This window comes from Panthera pardus, unplaced genomic scaffold (assembly GCF_024362965.1).
Source record: "Panthera pardus isolate Hobbes unplaced genomic scaffold, ASM2436296v1 HiC_scaffold_20, whole genome shotgun sequence".
Taxonomy (NCBI): domain Eukaryota; kingdom Metazoa; phylum Chordata; class Mammalia; order Carnivora; family Felidae; genus Panthera; species Panthera pardus.
The window spans coordinates 12,484,448-12,503,120 of NW_026526766.1; the positions used below are offsets into that span (position 1 = coordinate 12,484,448).

Consider the following 18,673-nt stretch of genomic DNA (forward strand, 5'->3'; position numbering starts at 1 on the left):
TGTATGAGATAGTTACTCCCATCATCCCCTTTCACAGATGAAGAAACCTCAGCCTAAGGAATGATTGGCTGCTTCCCAGAAGTAAATGGTAGAAGAGAGAACTGAAGCCCTCAGCCAGGACACAAGAATGAAGACCAAGTTCTAGTGTTTTGAGGAGGTAAGCCAGCATTGGGCTTGGTAGACGCCAAACATGTCAGTGGGTTATGCCACAGGAAAAGAGTAAGATGTCATGTTTATTGGGATCTTCATCTGAATCCCCTGTCATTACCACAGTCCCAGGAATGGGGTTTCTAACTCATGGTCCTGAGCATTACCTTCAGAAGCCATGGGACGTGTCTGGGGCAAGTACTTCATAAATCCTCATTTTTTAGTTAAACTTTAGTAATACAGCTAAACAGTTTTGTGGATGGTACTGTATGAACTAATTGAAAACTACCAGGGAGAAAAAGAGAGACAATAATCTTTGCTTCTAATTTCTCCAGAATGTTTATTCTCTCTCAAGTTCAGAACCCTACAAGTTTGAATGATTTCTTGCTACACTTGGCAAATTCCTAAGTGACCTGACTTCTCTATGGTTTTCGGGGGGGGGGGGGGCAGGGGGGGAGAATGAAACAGTTACACTAATCTAGTGTTGGTACTTACTCTAACATTTTGATTAAAAATAAACCCTGTTCTGAAAGGGAATGATGCCCTTTTGACATGCTTGGCATATTTCTCTTCCAAGGGCATCCCAAATAGGTTGACTACAAATACTTCCACTAATGAGATGGCATTGAAATACCACTGCCACGATTATAGGCATAAATAGTGAATTTCATTAGGTTGCCTGAGTGCCACTTTTGATGGCATAGCAAATCGCAAAACAACCATGGGCGGTAGATAGACAAAGAGCTTTTTAGGGTATAATCAACTTATTCAAGTGTACCTACTAGCTACCTTACCGTAGCAGTTCTAACTCAGTCTCAGGCTGTAAGAACATTAAACAATTCAACACCGTTATAGGGTTCTTAATGAACCCAAAAGATTTATAAGTTAGAAAAAAAACTTTGACTTATTAATTCTTTTCTTATTATTATTATTTGAGAGGAGAGAGCGTACGTGTGTGTGCAAACAGGAGAGAAACCATGGGAGAGGGAAAGAATCTTAAGCAGGTTCCATCCTCAGCGTGGAGCCCAACTAGGGGCTCGATTCCACGACCCTGGGATTGTGACCTGAGCCGAAATCAAGAGTCAGATGCTCAACCGACTGAGCCACCCAGGCGTCCCCTATTAATTCTTAATAAGATATCTGCCTTTCAGACTTTGTGTACTTTTCTTAGAATCCGCTTTTACTGTCTCCACCCTTCCCTCAGATAATATCTTATTTCATAGATACACAGCACACATGGCAGTTCAGTCAGGTACAGCGACATGATGTAGCAAGTGGCAGAGATTTATGGCAAGATCATGTAAGCAAGAGAGAGGATAAAGCGGTGTGGTTGAGAAGGTCCGAGCACTGGAACCAGAAAACCCGCTATTTGCTCACCTGGCCTTAGGCTGGTTGGTCAGCTTTTAAGAGAATCCGTCTCCTCAGCAGACAATGAAGACGGGGCACATGGGTGGCTCAGTCAGTTAAGCATTCGACTCTTTGTTTTGGGTCAGGTCGTGAACTCACAGTTCATGAGTTCGAGCCCCGAGTCGGGCTTTTGCCCTGACAGTACGCAGAGCCTGCTTGGGATTCTCTCTCTCCCTTTCTCTGTCCCTCCCCCACTCTTCTCTCTTAAAATGAATAAATAAATTTTAAAAAATTAAAAAAATAATGAAATGAAGATACTAGTTATCTTACAAAACTGGGTTGTTGTGAAGCTAAAGAGAGAATGTTTTCAACTAATATTCATAGACCACCTATTATGTCCTGGTGCCTTTGTACACATAATCTCATTAGTCCTCAGGCAGGTGCCCTGACTTTCTCACTTACTGACTGTTGGTCTGCTGTAACAAATTCCTATAACCAGGTGACTTAAAACAATAGGAATTTATTCTTCCACCGTTTTCTGGAGACCTGAAGTCCAAAATCAAGGTCAGCAGGGTTGGTTCATTCTTGAGGCTCAGAAAGAAAATCCACTCCATGCCTGTCTCCTAGCTCCTGGTGGCCCCCCACATTCCTTGGCACTTCCTTGTCTTGTAGACATGTCACTCCAGACTCTGCCTCCGTCCTCCTGTGGGCTTCCCCTCTGGGTGTGTCTGTCTTCTCCTTTTCTTTTATAAGGATACTCATCATTGAGTTTAGAGCCTACCCTTATGTATAGGATGATCTCGTCTCAAGAGCCTTAATTTAATTACATCTGCAAAGACCTTGTTTCCAAATAAGCTCACATTCAGGAGTACAGAGGTTAAGAACTAGACACATCTTTCGGAGGCCAGCCTGCACTATATACAGTGACCAAGCAAGAAACTGAATCCGGGTACTTTCTGATTTGAAGACCAATGCACTATGGTCTCTGCCATATTCTCTCCCTCTGTGAAACTTCTTTGTCCAGGCTAAGGACCACATCATGGTTTCTTCTCCTTATTGTGGAATTATATGGTTCTCCGTGATTCTAATTGATACAAGAGAGTAGCCTGGGCATCTGGAAGAAATCATTGACTTCTACTAAATTTTTCATTTATTTCTAACTAAGGGCACCCTTCTGCCTAAGTAATCTTTGAATAGTGAGTTGAGCTATGCACTCTGGAGTTGTTAAATCATCCAAGCTTATAGCAAAAATAAGAAGATAGTTAAGATTCATTGAATTTTTATTATGTATTAGGCCTGCACTCAGTGCCTCAGATACACCATCTTATTATATCCTAGGAGAGAGTGACTGTTACTGTCTCTCATTTACAGAAGAAATTGGGATTCAGAGAGGTTAAGGAAGTTGTCTCAAGTCACAGAGCTGGTAAGTAGTGGAGCTGAGATTGGAACCCAGGCAGTCAGATGCCAAACCCTGCGCTCTTGAAACCAGAGTAGAGTCATATTACCACTGCAGCTCCTGGCACAAAGTTCCTTCCCCTACCGCCAGACAAGGCTGGAGGCAGTTGGACTTAATGGACAGAGACTTGTTAATTACGCAAATTAACCATGCATTTCTAACAGAAACAGACTGGGCATTCAGATGTCTCTTTGTTTGCCATCATTTCATTTTTGGAGTGACACTGTTGAAAGATATTTGGAAGTGTTGAATGAAAACTACTTGGAACTTTAGCCGAGTTTTTAGGGGGAAAAAAAATCAGGGTGTTTCCTTTATGTCATTACTGTTCCAATCCCTTTGGTCTGGTGTTTCCTAATGCATTCATTACTCAGAATAGTTGTTTTTAATTTGTCAGCACATTATAATATGTTTTTGCTCAAGAAAAATAGCATCCTCCCCCCACCCACTAAGGCTGAATTTGTTTTGGTTTGTCATCAGTGTAAACAGTTTCCCTTCAACAGGGTAATATAATAAAAAGCCACCTAACTACAAGAAAGGATGTAGTTAGATGTAGTCAGCACTATAATTCTTTCTTTCTGACTAATATTTTTAAATTATCTTTAGCTGACACAGGCAAGATAAATCAGTAATATGACCCCAAAGTCTAAGTGAAAGCTTATTGCTTTAGAGTGTATTCATTTATTTTTCACGCTCATGTCTGGTTTTAAAGGATGGCTTTGTAAAGCTATTTTTACTACTTAGAACATAAGCTACACTGCCTGCCACTCCATGATCTTAAGTGAAATGCTGGCCTCAACTAGAACTGCTCATTGTCTTTTCTTGCCTATAACGCGACTCACTAATGATCGTGTATTTTTAACTGATACGGAAAAGGTCATTTTCTTTAGTGTATTTGTCCTCTTAATTAACTTTGGATCCTTGAAAAAGAATTTAAGCCTAAAAGTCCTCCTGATAGATTTATTATCTTCCTCTTAAAAGTTAATGTATTTAAAGAACCAAGATAGCTTGCTTCAACTCCAAAGCAGTCTTCGTAAATCATGTACTTGAGAGGTTCTCGGGAGTGTATATTTGGATTCAGGGATGAGCAAGGTCAGGAAGCAAAAACAAGAGCGCTGGCAAGACAGGAAAAGCCTGGCCCTCCTGCCCCTTCGCTGAACTACTTTCTGTCCTGAGCGTTTGGTGCAGCAAAGTCACCAGGACAGCAAGAGGCAAGAGACAGTGTGGATTGCAGTGCAACTGACAACCAATGTGTTTTGACTTCTGAAAGCCATAACAAAGAAAACTACGGTTGTATATAAAGGTCCTATCTTACTTGGAGCACTTTATGTTCCCCAAATGAATACTTGATGATTCCTGCTCAATATACTGCTTTTATAGAATTTTCTACAAATTTGAAAGGAACAAAATGGCTTCCCAGGGTGTCTGCGTGCCATGGATTTACTTGACAACAGTGAATTCAGGGGATTTCCCAACCCCTCTGTGAGGCTATGATTGTCCTTGTAGACTCGGGGAAAGCTGAAGAGCAGAGCGCGTAAGTGATTTGCTCAAGGTCAATTGGAGATCAGGGAATATTTGGCTCCAACTTCCCATGCTAATTATCATTCTGTTACTCTCTCCTTGATTTATGCATTTGCTAATAATTGTTTTTTCTTTTAAGCTCGAGAAAATGAGTCTGAAAACCTTTTGCAAAATAAAACTAGCTTTTGGTATTTTCATTGTTCATATGTGCACATTTTGCCATTCTTTTGTTTAAATTATTTTTTTACTGTTTATTTGTTTTTGAGACAGAGAGAGACAGAGTGCGAGCGGGGGAGGGGCAGAGAGAGAGGGAGGCACAGAATCCGAAGCAGGCTCCAGCTCTGAGCTGTAAGCAAAGAGCCCCACGCAGGGCTCAAACTCATAGACCGCGAGATAATGACCTGAGCCAAAATTGGACGCTCAACCGACTGAGGCACCCAGGCGCCCCCACTTTTTGCTATTCTTCATTTAAATCTTTTTCTCTCTGCTCAAGGACTCTCAGAGTTGCAGACTCCTCCCAAAATGGGGACAGTTGAACAAAGAGGAGTGTTAACCTGACCAGTTTTTCAATATCCTGCACTGACCACTGGCTGTAAGAGGATCACTGTGTTATTTCAACTCTTAGGGGTGTAAGTCCTAACACTCAGTTCTCATACATCATAATATTGGTGTAGCCAGAGTGTGACTGAGGAAGGAGTCTCACACAAAAGATACAATGGAAGTCATTCTTTATTTCCTCTTTTTAACCTTATCAGCTGATTAAATCCTAAAATATGGGGGTAACGAAGTAAATTATCTGCTCGATTTCATGTTGATTTCCAAAACTATTCATCAGTTCTATTTTTCATTATGGTAAAATATACATAAATAAAATTTACCATTGTTAGCCACTTGTAAGTGTACATTTCAGCGGCATTAAGTACATTCACAGTATTGTACAATCATTACCACCACCCATTTCCAGAATTTTCACCCCAAATTGAACTTTTGTATCTACTAAGCCCTAATTCCCCATTTCCCTCAACCCCTAGTCCCTGGCAACCATTATTCCATTTTTGTCTCTATGGATTTGATTACTTTAAGTACCTCATCTAAGTGGAATCATGCAATATTTGTCCTTTTGAGTCTGGCTTACTTAATTTAGCATAATGTTTATCCATGTTATAGAATGTACCATAATTGCATTTCTTTTTGAAGCTAAATAATATTGTATTTTGTGGACATACCACATTTTATTTCTCCATTCATCTATTGATGGAGGATAATGCTTCTATGAATATTGATATAAAAATATCTCAAGTCCCTACTTTCAAATCTTCTGCACAGACACCTAGAAGTCAAGTTGCTGGATCATATGGTGATTCTGTTTCCATTTTGAGGAACTGCCATTTTGTTTTCTGTAGCAGCTGTGCCATTTTATATTCGTATCAACAAGTGTTCCTATTTCTCTACATCCTCACCAACTCTTGTTATTTTGATTTTTTTGATAATAGCCATACTAATGGGTATGAGTGGTTAATCAAGTATATTGTAAACAGTATTTGCTATGGTAGACATTTGTCACATTACAATAATTTACCATCTTCTGAAAAGCTTTTCTGAATACGGAGAATTTCCATGTTGTAAGTTCTGCCTCTTCAGTACAGAGCTCAGAACTCAAATCCCCAGCTTCCTTTTTGGCTAGAATAAAATCATGTGACCCAGACTCCATTAATCAGATGCATCTATGCAAGACTTAAATTCTTACATGACCAAGAAAAGATATAAGCTCTTTTCAATGCTTCCATTTTGTTGGCTTGGGTGATGGCAATGGAATCTGACTTTAGGGAGGCATTAACAATTGCAGTAGGTCTAATGCAGTCAAGTTCCCAGTGTCTAGGCTGATGGTGGCATATCCTCAGCAAGCCATTTCTGTGGCATGATTGTGGGTGTTGTTCCCGGCAGCTGATTTTCAAGCCTATTTCTCCAACCAAAGAGTCCAATCCAATCTAGTTTACAATTTCAATTTCATATCCAGTTGAATACTTGTCTTCACCCTGCCCCATACCACCAGTGAGGCTTCTTCCTGGGGGCCTTGGAGCAGGGAACGGGCATGGTCTACATGTTCACTCTTTCTTTTCTTTTTCCTCTAGTCTTGATTCTTGCAGAGCAGGGGCAGGAAGGATGGATGAAGTACAGAAAGAATGTTTACTTAACTGGTGCCATTGTGGTCCCCTCTCAGATGGCATTCTGCTTTCTGTGGCATGTGTGTACACACTGGCTCTCTGGTGGTGGACTTTTCTGTATGTCCAAGTGACCAGAATGGAATGTACGTGAGACATCACTGAAGAAAAGCTGAGTAAAGCTTTTTTTTACTCAGTAAAGCATAGTTGAAGGCAGCAAGTGAACGAAAATCAAACCTGTTCACATTCCTACCTCTCTGAGTTCACGTTATCTACCATGCTAGTTACTGAAGGTACAGCTGTTTGGGGGCCCTGTTTTTATCTGGGGGTCTTGGGTCCAGCACTTCATACCCATATCAACTTGATCCACCTCCTGACCTGGGTGATCCAATCAGACTTGATCTTTACCACTGCCCCCTGCTTTGGTTCATGGTGGAATGCCCCATGGTCTCCAGCTGCTGGAGTCCTTGCTTGATGGGTTACTCTCTTGGGTTGAGTGCAAGCAAGTCAGCTCAAGCCTGGCTTCTTATGGACCCACAGGCAACTTACACAGCTTTGCCCCACCAAGTAGTGAGAGTACAGACTGTTAAACTCTTGCTTTCTCTCTTCCCTGTCATCTCTTTCCATTTCTTTCCCCCTGCACACATGGGTATAGGACACAGATCAGCAAGTGCACTGTATAGACAGAACCGAACTAAGGAATAAAGTGTCAATAAAACACTCTACGTCTTTCAGAATGATGTCTGGACCCCATTTCATGTTAAAGGGATTTGGAAAATAGCACCTTCCCATTTCTCCCAAGGGGAGAGGAGGGAAAAGTCATGGTACTCATCCTTCCCCAGCAACACCCAACTCATAGGATTGTCCTTTCTCTCCATAGCTTTCTCATATACCAACTGGACGTGGAAGGGAGTATGGGGCATAGTCTGGGGTGAAGACTGGGGGTTACAGAGCCCATTTGGCCACTTCTTAATAATCCCTGGAAGAATTCCCTGGCCCCAACTGGTTTCATTTTTCTCTCAAATCTGGGACACATTTATCTCTTTATCTTTTAGCTGTGGACAATAGCTCATGTTCCACTCAGCAATCTATTACATTTCCTGGGCAAAACCCATAGTGTCCTTTCAGAATTTTATATATTTGCACTTCATCCAAAGGCTCTTATTGTGTCTCCTATCATTTATCTTTATAGATATAATTTTTGTATGCAGGGATATTAACTAGCTTAGCATACAATCGTAATGCTGTACACTGATTCCTAAAGGATCCAGATGAGCCCCCTTAAACCTTCACTGAGATTGTTGGAAACCCCAGAGAAACTACAGGACACCAAAGACAAAGAATAAAACCTACAAGTAGCCAGAGAATATAGATTACCTGCAAAGGAGCAACTATAGTGTCAATAAACTTCTCAACAACATCAACAGAGGCCAGAGGATAATGGAATAATTGCTTCCATATCGGAAGATAGGAATTATTTCCTTTCCTTCCACACCCACCATACACTTCTGTATTTCCCAGACCCTCATCCTTTTAATATAGTAATAGTATAATTTGGTTTAGATCAATCATCAATGTTTGCATTACACGTGTATGTGTGACTTGCTCTTGAGTGTTTGTGACTTGTTTTTGCCCTCTGAAAGTGTTTAATGTGTTCTTTGTTGTCCCCATTGTTTTGATATTTCACAGTGATATGACTTGGTGTGTGCCCATTTTCATCCATTGTTCTGAGCACCTAATGAGCCTTTCAACCTACAAACTCATATATTTGAATTCAGGAAATTTCCTTAAATTAATTCTTTAATTTTTTCCCCCTCATTCATTTTCTCTGGTCTCTTCTTCTGAAACTCCCATTATTCATGTTTTCTTCTTTTCTTTTTTCTTTTTTTAAAGTAGTCTCTATGCCCAACATGGGGCTAGAATGCATGACCCCCAAGATCAAGAGTCGCATACTCTACAGACTGAGCCAGCCAGGCACCCGGAAACTCCTATTATTTAGATGTTGCCTTATTAGACTATTTGATACAATGTTTTGCAATAAAATATAAGCTTTTATATTTTCTGTTGAAAATGCAAATATAGAAATATAAATTTATACCCTTATAATATTTTATTATAATAAAATATAGAATACTATTATTTTCTTCTATTTTTTCTTTGCTTTATGCTCTACTTTTTTTGGGAGAATGACCCAAAAGGTTCACTTGAACCTCCAACGTTTCTCATTGAGTGTTTCAGTTCTGCTCTCATGGTTTTAATTTCTAAGAGATCTTTTGTGTTCTCTGAATGTTCCTTTTTAAATAGCATCCTGAAGTTGTTTCTGGGATTCAGCACGATGGCTTATCTCTCTGAAGATTTTAATAATTGTTTTATTTTGAAGTTTTCCTTTCGTAGTTTATTTTGCTTTGAAGTTGTTTTTTTTTGTTAGTGGCTTGTTTGTTTGATCTTTATCTTGTATATTAGAGGCATTCTTTAGCTGTTTGGTGATATTTAGGTGTCTGCTCATGTTTAATTGTGGATAAAAAGCTAACTGGAAGATCTGAATAAGTTGCATTGGAGGGTGACATGGCTGGGCTATCTGTTGGCGGAAACCTTAATACCACTATGTTTACATTTTTCATCTATATCTGGTCAGATTCCTTGGAGATGGCCTTTCCATTCTCATTCTTCTGCCTGGAGAGAAAAAGTCTGGTCATAACTGTTCTGGAAGCCAAGTGGGTGATCAGGGCTTGGAGGCAGGGTCTCCGCTTTCAGGGTCTACACATTCATTTATTCACCCTGGCTTCAGGGTGGAACTTCTGCTCTTAACCCAGTCTGTGCCCTCCCAATCCAGCCTACTTCTGTTCTGCCTTTTCCACTCTTTTGCTGGAGTGGTGTGATGGTTAGTTTAATGTGTCAATTTGACTGGGCTAAGAGATGCTCAGATAGCTGGTAAAAAAAGATTTCTGGGTGTGTCTGTGAGATTGTCTCTGGAAGAGATTAGAGATTATCATTTGAATCAGCTGACCTAGTAAAGAAGACCACCGCCACCACCACCCCCCCCACCACCACTGCCAATACAAGCCAATTTGTCCATTACCCTTAAGGACCTGCATAGAACAAAAAAGTAGAAGGGCTCATTTACTCTCTGCCTCAGCTCGGCCATCTGTCTTCTCCTGCCCTCAGACCATAGAGCTCATCCTTCTCAGGCCTTTAGATTTGGACCAAACTGACACCGGCTTTCCTGGTTAGGAGACAAGAAGTCATCCACTAGCATTGATTATAGCTGGTGCTTCTCAAACACCTTTTTTGATCCTCATTTTTGGCCACCCTCTTCTTCCTCGTTTCTAATATTATCCAGTATCACTATCTCCTGGACTCTTGATGACATTGTAGAATAAACTGAGCCACCAACCTGACTTCCATCTGCTAGGTCATTTTTTCTTTATCCACTTTCTTTCTAGCTTTCAAAAGTTTGCTGTCTCCTTTCCCATTCTCTGTAGGCTTAAAGGCTTATACATTTCTACAGAATGACTATTTGTTATAGTCTTTCAATGGGTTCTAGAGAAGCCAAATTTGGATGAGCGTGTCCAATCCACTGTCTTCACCCAGAACATTAATCTAGAAACCTATATCCAACTGAGCTAATGTTTTGACTGATGCTTTCAAAGACTGAGCAAATTGACCTCTCATAGATCTTAGCTGAGAAAAGTTCCTAAAGGATCTATTTCAAAAAGAAGGAAATTGAACTTTGAAGGGAAAACGTGGAACACAAGCATTAATAGACCCGGGAGTCTGGTGGGGACCCAGGCAGATGCCACCTACAGAGAAGCTACTCCCTTCTGGAGGAATGTGGTGATGTCTGACCCAACATGGAAACCCAGCAGAGATGCAGAAGGCAGCCCCCACTGCAGGGCATTCCCACAGCTTGAGTGAAAGGAGCCCTTTCAGTTCTATTGCCTGGTTTTGGAAGGAAGCCTAGGAGTGAGGGAACCAGTTTCCCATGGAACATCCCCGTCCGTCCCACCAAAACGTGAGAAAAATCCTGAGTCCCATGAGTTGGATATTCAGAGATCTAATTTGAACCTGCTATGGGTGAGTGACTAAATAAAGCTTTCCCATAACAAAATAAATATAAAATAAATGTGTATATCAAGTTGTAAAATGTGTAATGAGAAAAGCACCCTTTTCTGTTGAGGAGGAGTTATAGGGGCTTCCAGCAGTTTGGAAACAAGATGTCTCATTTAAAAGTTTCTCTCTGTTGTTGTTGTTGTTGTTGTTGTTTCTTTCTTTTCTTTTCTTTTCTTTTCTTTTCTTTTCTTTTCTTTTCTTTTCTTTTCTTTTCTTTTCTTTTCTTTTCTTCCAGAAGACACTTTTATTGGACACAGACAAACTTGCCCTTCAGGCTATAACCAGGGACCAAGATCATTTCCTTTAGCCTCTAGAAACATCATCTGTAAGAAGCCTATCCATATCTTCCCCTCCATCTTGTTTGCTCCACCTCAAGTATCATCAAATGAAGGTTCTATTTTAATCCTGAAACTATTTTCTATGTTACTCTTTTTAATGTCCTAGTTGTTGGTGATATGGGGAAACAAATGCAAAAGAAACAATTAAATTTCCTTACAGCTTACAGCCCACTGACAGGTCCTTGAGATAGGCAGAGTGACCTTCCTCTAGGAGCTCAGCTGCCTCAATGGTGACACTTAGCTGAGGGTAAAAGGCAACCTTAGCTTAACATTAGCCCGACCTCCAGAATTCTAGAAGTCTCCTTTAACATATAAAAATGACTTTGGAGACTTTCTTTATCTCTACCCCCCAAGATACATGTTAGCAATCATCCTCCAAGCATATGGCCCACTGATCTACATCTAAAGGGTCTCATGACCAAGGTTTTATTAGACAGTAATAAGTGACCTTTTCCTCACAACACCTATTCCCTCGAGGTCCTGGAAACCTTGCTTCCAAAATTCCTTACAGATTACACTCTCCCTGACCCCCTCCCAACTTGAAGGTATATAATCAGTCACCCATCACGACCCCAGTGCAGCCCTTTCCGCCCACGTGTCCTATCCCTGTGCTTTAATAAAACCAACTATTTGCACTGAAAACATCTCAAGAATTCTTTCTTGATCGTTCACTCCCGAACCCCAACATTTTCACATCAGTTAGTACTTAGAAAGGCATCCACTCAATAGTTTAGATTTTTCTTCTACTCTGATAAGACATCAAAGCTACGGCTTACCAATTGTCCCATTTATATTTCTAGTTTCTGCACCCTCCCACTCCCCAAAGGCAGGATACTATATGAAAGGCTGTTCTGATGGATACACTCCATAATCAATCTCAACTACAAGCCTGGAAAAACTTGAGTTGATACAAAAGGAATATTAATATTTACATAGTGCAAACAGAGTGCAGGCTCTGTTTTGAATATTGAAATAATACAAACTAACCTAGTACTCATCACCACCCCGTGTGGTAGGTACTACTATTATTTTCATTTTACAGAAGAGGAAACTAAGGCAGAGAGACACTCAACAATGTGCTCTAGGTTCACAGGTAGTAAGGGGCTACAAGTTCAACTCCAGGGGTCTGGCTCCAGAGTCCATGGTCTCAATGACAAAATTACACTCCCTGTTCTGATATAACACTTTATTCTTTTCAAAACGCTTTAAAAAAATTAATAATAGTCACACGGTTTGTAGTGTTGGGATTTGGGAGCCAACAGCCAAGAAATAATTCTTGAGACATTTTCTGTGTGAAAAGATGGTTTTATTAAAGCACAGGGTCAGGACCTGTGGGCAGAAAGAGTTGTACTAGAGTTGTAAGGAGTGACTGATTATGTAAGATTTTCTTCTATCTTTTTTTTTTTTTTAACAAATCACCATTTAATTTTTTTAATGTTTTTATTATTTATTATGAGACAGAGAGAGAGAGAGAGAGAGAGGGAGAGCGCATAAGCATGAGCAGGGGAGGGGCAGAGAGAGAGAATCCCAAGCAGGCTCAGTGCTGTCAGTGAAGAGCCCAATGTGGGGCTCGATCCCACAAACCATGAGATCATGACCTGAGCTGAAACCAAGAGCTGAACACGTAATTAACTGAGCCGCCCGGGCACCCCATAAGATTTTCTCTTCTAGGGAGGGGAGGCTGATCTTAGGGTTCCAGGGAACTCAGTCTGTAGGTTTCTGGATATCCCTTTTTTCTAGTAAATCATTAAGACAGTGGTAAATTGGTCTGTGTCAGATATGACTATGATCTCTATCAGTTAACCATCTGTTCTTCCCTTTCCTTTGTTCTTGGGCAGTCAGGAGTGTCTGAAGAACATCATACATATCCCACTGGAGGTGGGGGGGTTGAGAGGTTTTAGCTTGTGCTTTGCCCTCAGCTTGCCTTTTGCTCCCCCATCAATAAGACTTAATTCTGTTGATGAAAATATCAACCCAGAGCATTCTTTTTAAGTTTTTTTTAATGTTTATTAATTTGAGAGATAGATAGTGAGCAGGGGAGGGGCAGAGAGAGTAGGAGAGAGAGAATCCCAAGCAGTCTCTGCAATGTTAGCACAGAGCCCAACATGGGGGGCATGATCCCATGAACTGTGAGATCATGACCTGAGCAGAAGCCAAGAGTCAGATGCTTAATCGACTGAGCCACCCAGGTGCCCCTTAAGCCAGAGCCTTTTTAACCCTGGCTTAGTAGAATCACCTTGGAAAACTTTAAAGAAATACCAGTGCTTTTGTCCTGTCCCAGAAATTATGATTTAATTGGTTTGCTGGGGCCCAAACTGTGTATTAGAAACAACCCCCCAGGTGGTTCTGATGTACAGCTGGAACTGTGATTCACCAGATCAGCTCTTTGAGGCATCTTGCAATGTCTGGTGGTCGGGTTTTTTCATTATCACCAAAATCACCTGTGCCTTGGGCACTCACTTTGAAAATCTGGAGGAATTGGTGTCATTTGACATCTTTAAACACCCAGGATTTTAGGGGTGCCTGGGTAGCTCTGTTAGTTGAGTGTCCAACTCTTGATTTAGGTTCAGGTCATGATCCCAAGGTCGTGAGATCAAGCCCCACCCATGTCAGGCTCCACACTGAGCCCTGAGCATGGAGTCTGCTTAATAGTCTCTCTCTTTCTCTCTGTCTCTCCCTCTCTGCCCTTCACCCTCTTATACTCTCTCTTTCTAAAATAAATAAAGGGGCACCTGGGTCACTCAGTCAGTTGAGCATCCAACTTCAGCTCAGGTCATAATCTCAAGATCCGTGGGTTCGAGCCCCAGGTTGGGCTCTGTGCTGACAGCTCAGAGCCTGGAGCCTGCTTCAGATTCTGGGTCTTCCTCTTCCTCTGCCTCTCCCCCACTCACACTCTGTCTCTCTGTCTCTCAAAAATAAATAAACGTTAAAAAAATTAAAATTGAAGTAAATAAAAAATACCCAGGATTTTAGGCCTTCGCATTTCAAGCTTCCAGATTACTGGTAATGGCGTGGCTTGACTTGCCATCAATAATATGTCTTTGCACACCACACACACATACACGCATGCCCGCATGCACGCACACCTCGTTTGCCTATTCAGAGCTGATGTTTGCTGTCTCTCCCCTCCCAGATGGTGGCCATTCTGTCTCTGAGAAGCTGTAAACATCACCGTCTCTGTTCAGTTTAGATCAAATCACACAGGGTATAGACCCTCAGTCCAGCACATTAACAATGTCAGAGGCCATAAGTCAGAAGCTCATCTGGGGTTTGGGGTTTCACTGCTCTTTTGGGGAATGTGTTTGGCTGCAGAATTCCAGCTCTCAGGTGCAGCTTGAAGAGGAGAAAGCGTATTACTTGGGTTTAGCCCACGTTGTGCGTAGAGCCCCCAGCCTCTGGAGCCCCCACTAACTGTAATGAAGTAGAATTCCAAAGTCCTTTGACTCACTCTTAGCCCCTGCAGGGGACATAGGGCCTTAACTCCCAGGATTGGGGGGATGTCCCAGGGGTGAACATACGTGTTCACAGGCCTGCCCCCTACCCTATCCCCGGCCCAGCCACAAGCTGCCCATTCTTACCGCAGTTAACCTTGAAATGCCAACAATGTCCGCAGCAAGGTGGACAAGGCACTGCCCACCCGTTCTTTTTAATCCTGTCCCCGAGGTCATAGAGCTGTTTGTGGCCCGTGTTTGGCAGAGACCTAGGGGGACAGACTCATCTGGGTTCCCAACAGCCCAGCCTTTCTCCTGGACCCCTATGGGAGTGTACAGGGCTGGGCTGCCACAGGCTCAGATGGCCGGATGCAGGCTGTTTCATTATTCTCTCTCTCTCCTTCCAACCCTCAGGGCCTGGTGCCTCCTTTCAGGGGCCAAGTCCTCTCCCTGCAGCCCCCTCCACCTCTCATGAAAGTGGGCTTCTGAGAGCCTCCCTCCCCTGCCTCCCCCGAGTTTGCCAAACGTGCCGCTCTGACCCCAGAAAGCCTACTCGGCTCCCCGTTCAGACGGCCGCTCCTCTTTCCATTGGCTCTGTCATCTCTGAGCACATCTGTGCAGTTCATTTGTTTCCATAAATACCCTCCTGGGGGACCGATAGCTTAGATTTAGTTCTTTCTCTTCTAATGATAGGCCCGCAGACTCGGCAGGCTGTGTATACCAGGGAGGACGTGCTGTTCCACAGCCTCTCTTTCAGCCAGCATTTATTGTGCGCCTACAGTTAGCCATGCACACAGATGACACCAGAGCAGAAACAAGTGTAAAGGAGACTTCTCATCACTTGAAATATCAGCTTCCATTGTGGATAACAGAGACATACACAAAGTCATGGCAATGCGGCCTCAAGAACATTGTGGTTTGGGAGGACAGGAGGCACAGGTAGAGGAGGAGAAGACATTTGAGCTGAGTCTTTGGAAATGAAGAAGAGTAGGTAGTGTAAACAGACTGTATTTTTTCTTTTTCGTGACACAAGTGCCTGATTTAAGTTTTGGTTGCTGAAGGCCTCCATTCCAAAGAGGCCATCCACTTCAGAGACTTGAATAGTTATCTTGAACAAACTCTTTGCCAGCCAAGGGGTCTAGATAAAGAGCCAGACCACCTTTCCTCACTGAGTCTCCTTTGTTTTAAAGATCTTGGTTGATTCCGGTAACTGGCCATTTGGGCCACTTGTCTTTTCTCTCTTGCTTTAAATTCTTGCTCTTACATTTTAAATTCACCAATCGTGAACCCACAAAACCCTAACCCCAATAAAAGCAGAAGCCCAGCCCATGGGCGCCGTGTCTCTACCTACAACCTCGCAGTGGACCCAGGTGTGCTGTGTAATTTCCAGGCCTTGTAAGTAATAAGCCTTTATTTTTTGCCAAAGTTGGCTGATAGTCATTGCTGAAAGGCATTTTGCAATCATATTAAGAACGAGAAGGGTCAGTCCCATTGTAACAATGCTTTGGAAAGAAGAGAGGTCTGTGGGAAGCTCATTGGGGCCAAGGTGAGTGTCTCCGGTTGTTTTTATCTGGTAGCATTACTATGCTATGTAAATTTCACCTTTTTATAAGGACACCAGTCTTATTGGGTTAGGGGCCCACTCTGCTCCAGTGTGACCTCATCTTCACAAATAAAGTCACATTCTGGGGTCCTGGGAGATAAGACTTCGATATACATCTTGGGAGTTGGAGGGCAGAATTCAACCCATTATAAGGAGTTTCCTAAAGGGAGAAGGAGAGGAAGGCATTCTGTTTCTGAGCAGAAAAAAGAACACATAAGAACACATGAGGAGTGGCCCAGAGGACAGAGTCCAGGACCAGCATGGGCTGGTGGGGGCATGGGTGGTAGCAGTGTGATGGGCTCAGAATGGAAACGTAGGCTCGACCCTGGTCATAAAGGGCTTTTTCTGCAAACTCTGAGTATAGATACTTCACTGGAACCAACAGAAACGTGCCTCCTGGCCTTGGCCCAGCATAGCAGTAGAGCAATGAAGTGTGGGGTCCGAGAGCAGGACATTGTACAGTGTTTGCCCAAACTTTTCCCGCATTGGAAGTGTAGACAGGTCAAGAGGGCTTTGGTGGTAGCTAGAGCTGGGTTCACATCCTGCCCCCCACCCTTGGGCAAGTCACTTAAACTCTTTAGGCCTAGTTTCTTCCTCCATAAATTGACCATGAAACCCCCTGGCACATCACAAACACTCAATGAAAGGTGGTAGTGTTTTCACTATGATGAGTCAGCCCCAAGAACATTTGACTTAAAAAAAATTCAAAAGATTGCCATCAAACCATAGTGAAAGATGTCTGACTCCAAGCTAGGGTTCCGAGTAAACTGATGGAACAAAGATTAACGATAGAAAGTATCTATTTATCTACTCCCTTTCCAATGCCGACTGTAAAGGAAATAGCTGCTTTACCAAATCCAGTCATTTGAGTGTAGGGATTTGAAAAGCAGGGCATATATTTTGTAGTAACAGGACATTTGTTAACAACTGGTTAACATTGGGCCTCGGTCCCTCACAGCAGATGAGTCAGACCTGCAGCAGGCACGTGACTGTCCCCAAGGGGTGAGAGGCAGGCAGCTGGTGCTAGTCAGGAACCAAGGGACACTGCCAGCCAGCCTTGGGGCAGAGCCCCCAGACACCTCCTGCAGGAATGCAATGAAGGTCATGGGCAGGACAAGCCACAGAGGCTGGAATTGTTTTACCAGCTTATTCTCGACCTGATAGCATGCACTGAGTGGGGTATGTTGGGGTCTAAGTGTGGAGAGCGAGAGAGGGAGAGAGAGAGAGAGAGACAACATGAAAGCAAGACAGAGAAAATGCTGAGGGAAAGGCAGAGGTGAGCCCCAGAGTGCATCACAGAGACCCAGATAGAGACAGACAGACAGACACGAGAGCAAGAAGAAAGATGGAGAGAGGCAGAGACAGACAAAACTCCAGAGCAGAGACAATGTCTTGGCATAGATCAGAGGGGATGCAGGAAGCAAGAAAGGAAAAAAGATAAACAATAAAACCTTGCATTGCGAGCAACTTGTTCTGCAAATGTTCCAGAAGATGAGCAAAGATTTCTAAGAAATTTTAACTTGGTAAAAGAGCAACGTCTTGCAATATGAGTAGTACGTGACACTGAATGTCACATGATCACAACGGAGCCCATGGTTCTTGAAATTCACTTTGATATACGAGTGCTTTGGATTACAAGCATGTTTCCAGAATGAATTATGCTCACAAACCAAGGTTTTACTGTATGTATATATAGATATAGATATAGATATAGATATAGATATAGATATATAGATATACATATACATATACATATAGATGTAAATTTTAAAACCTATAATATGTAATAGAAAGCAACCAAAGTAAAATTAATATAAAAGATATTATGAATAGCCTTACATTTGCATGGGACCTACAGTATACAAAGTCCTTTCTGTGTGCCCAAATACGGACCAGTGAGGAATGAGCTTATGACTTCCCATCTTGTCTCTGCCTCTTAGAGACCCTTTGCTAAAAGTCAGACTCTTTCTGCTTCCATCTTCTCTTCTCTAGAATGGGACTGATCAACTGTGTCTGGAAGGGTGGTGCTGAGGCATCCCATGCTCGGTCTCCACAGCAGCTGGAGAATTGAATTTAGCCTCTCACCAAATTTGACTCTACCCGCGCGGGGATTTACATAGATCTGTTTTAATTCATTGCCAGTGTTTGAAAATCAGGAGCTATTACACACATCTCTAGACATTGGGCTTCTTTTGAAAAATTGGGCAAAATAGGCAGGGCCAGACCCCCATCGTGCCATGGCGACTTGGCCTCAAGCCGGTGCCAACGATGTCCTGTGGTTGGGGATGCTGGCTCCACCATCCCTCCCTAAGCGCCCCCTGCTAGCAGCTCAGTTCTTTCATTCATGTTACTTCCCTGGCCGGTGGAGGTTTTGTTTGCAGGCCTTGCTCTACCTCGGCAGCCTGTTTCAGCTAAATGGTCTTTCCATGGGTCGGTCTGCCGTCTGTGAGGCGAAGAATGCTTCTTGTCCACCCCTGGGTCCCCGCCCCCAGCGCTGTGCCAGGCACAGGGAAGTGCTTGCTGAAGCGACCATTAGGGGGCACTGCATGAGACCACGCGAG

General features: G+C 42.7%; 1 protein-coding gene across 7 annotated transcripts in view; it reads left to right on the forward strand.

The window, feature by feature from the left end:
* Window positions 1-18,673, forward strand: part of MAMDC2 (MAM domain containing 2) — a 402,628-nt gene that overhangs the window by 230,556 nt on the left and 153,399 nt on the right. Inside the window, exon 1 of one of the 7 annotated variants that reach the window (XM_019463633.2) lies at window positions 11,098-11,115. The exons of the other annotated variants lie outside the window; for them this stretch is intronic. The gene's annotated coding sequence lies outside the window, so the exon portion shown is untranslated. Of the gene's footprint in view, window positions 1-11,097; window positions 11,116-18,673 lie in introns of those variants that run through there. 7 annotated transcript variants of the gene reach the window in all.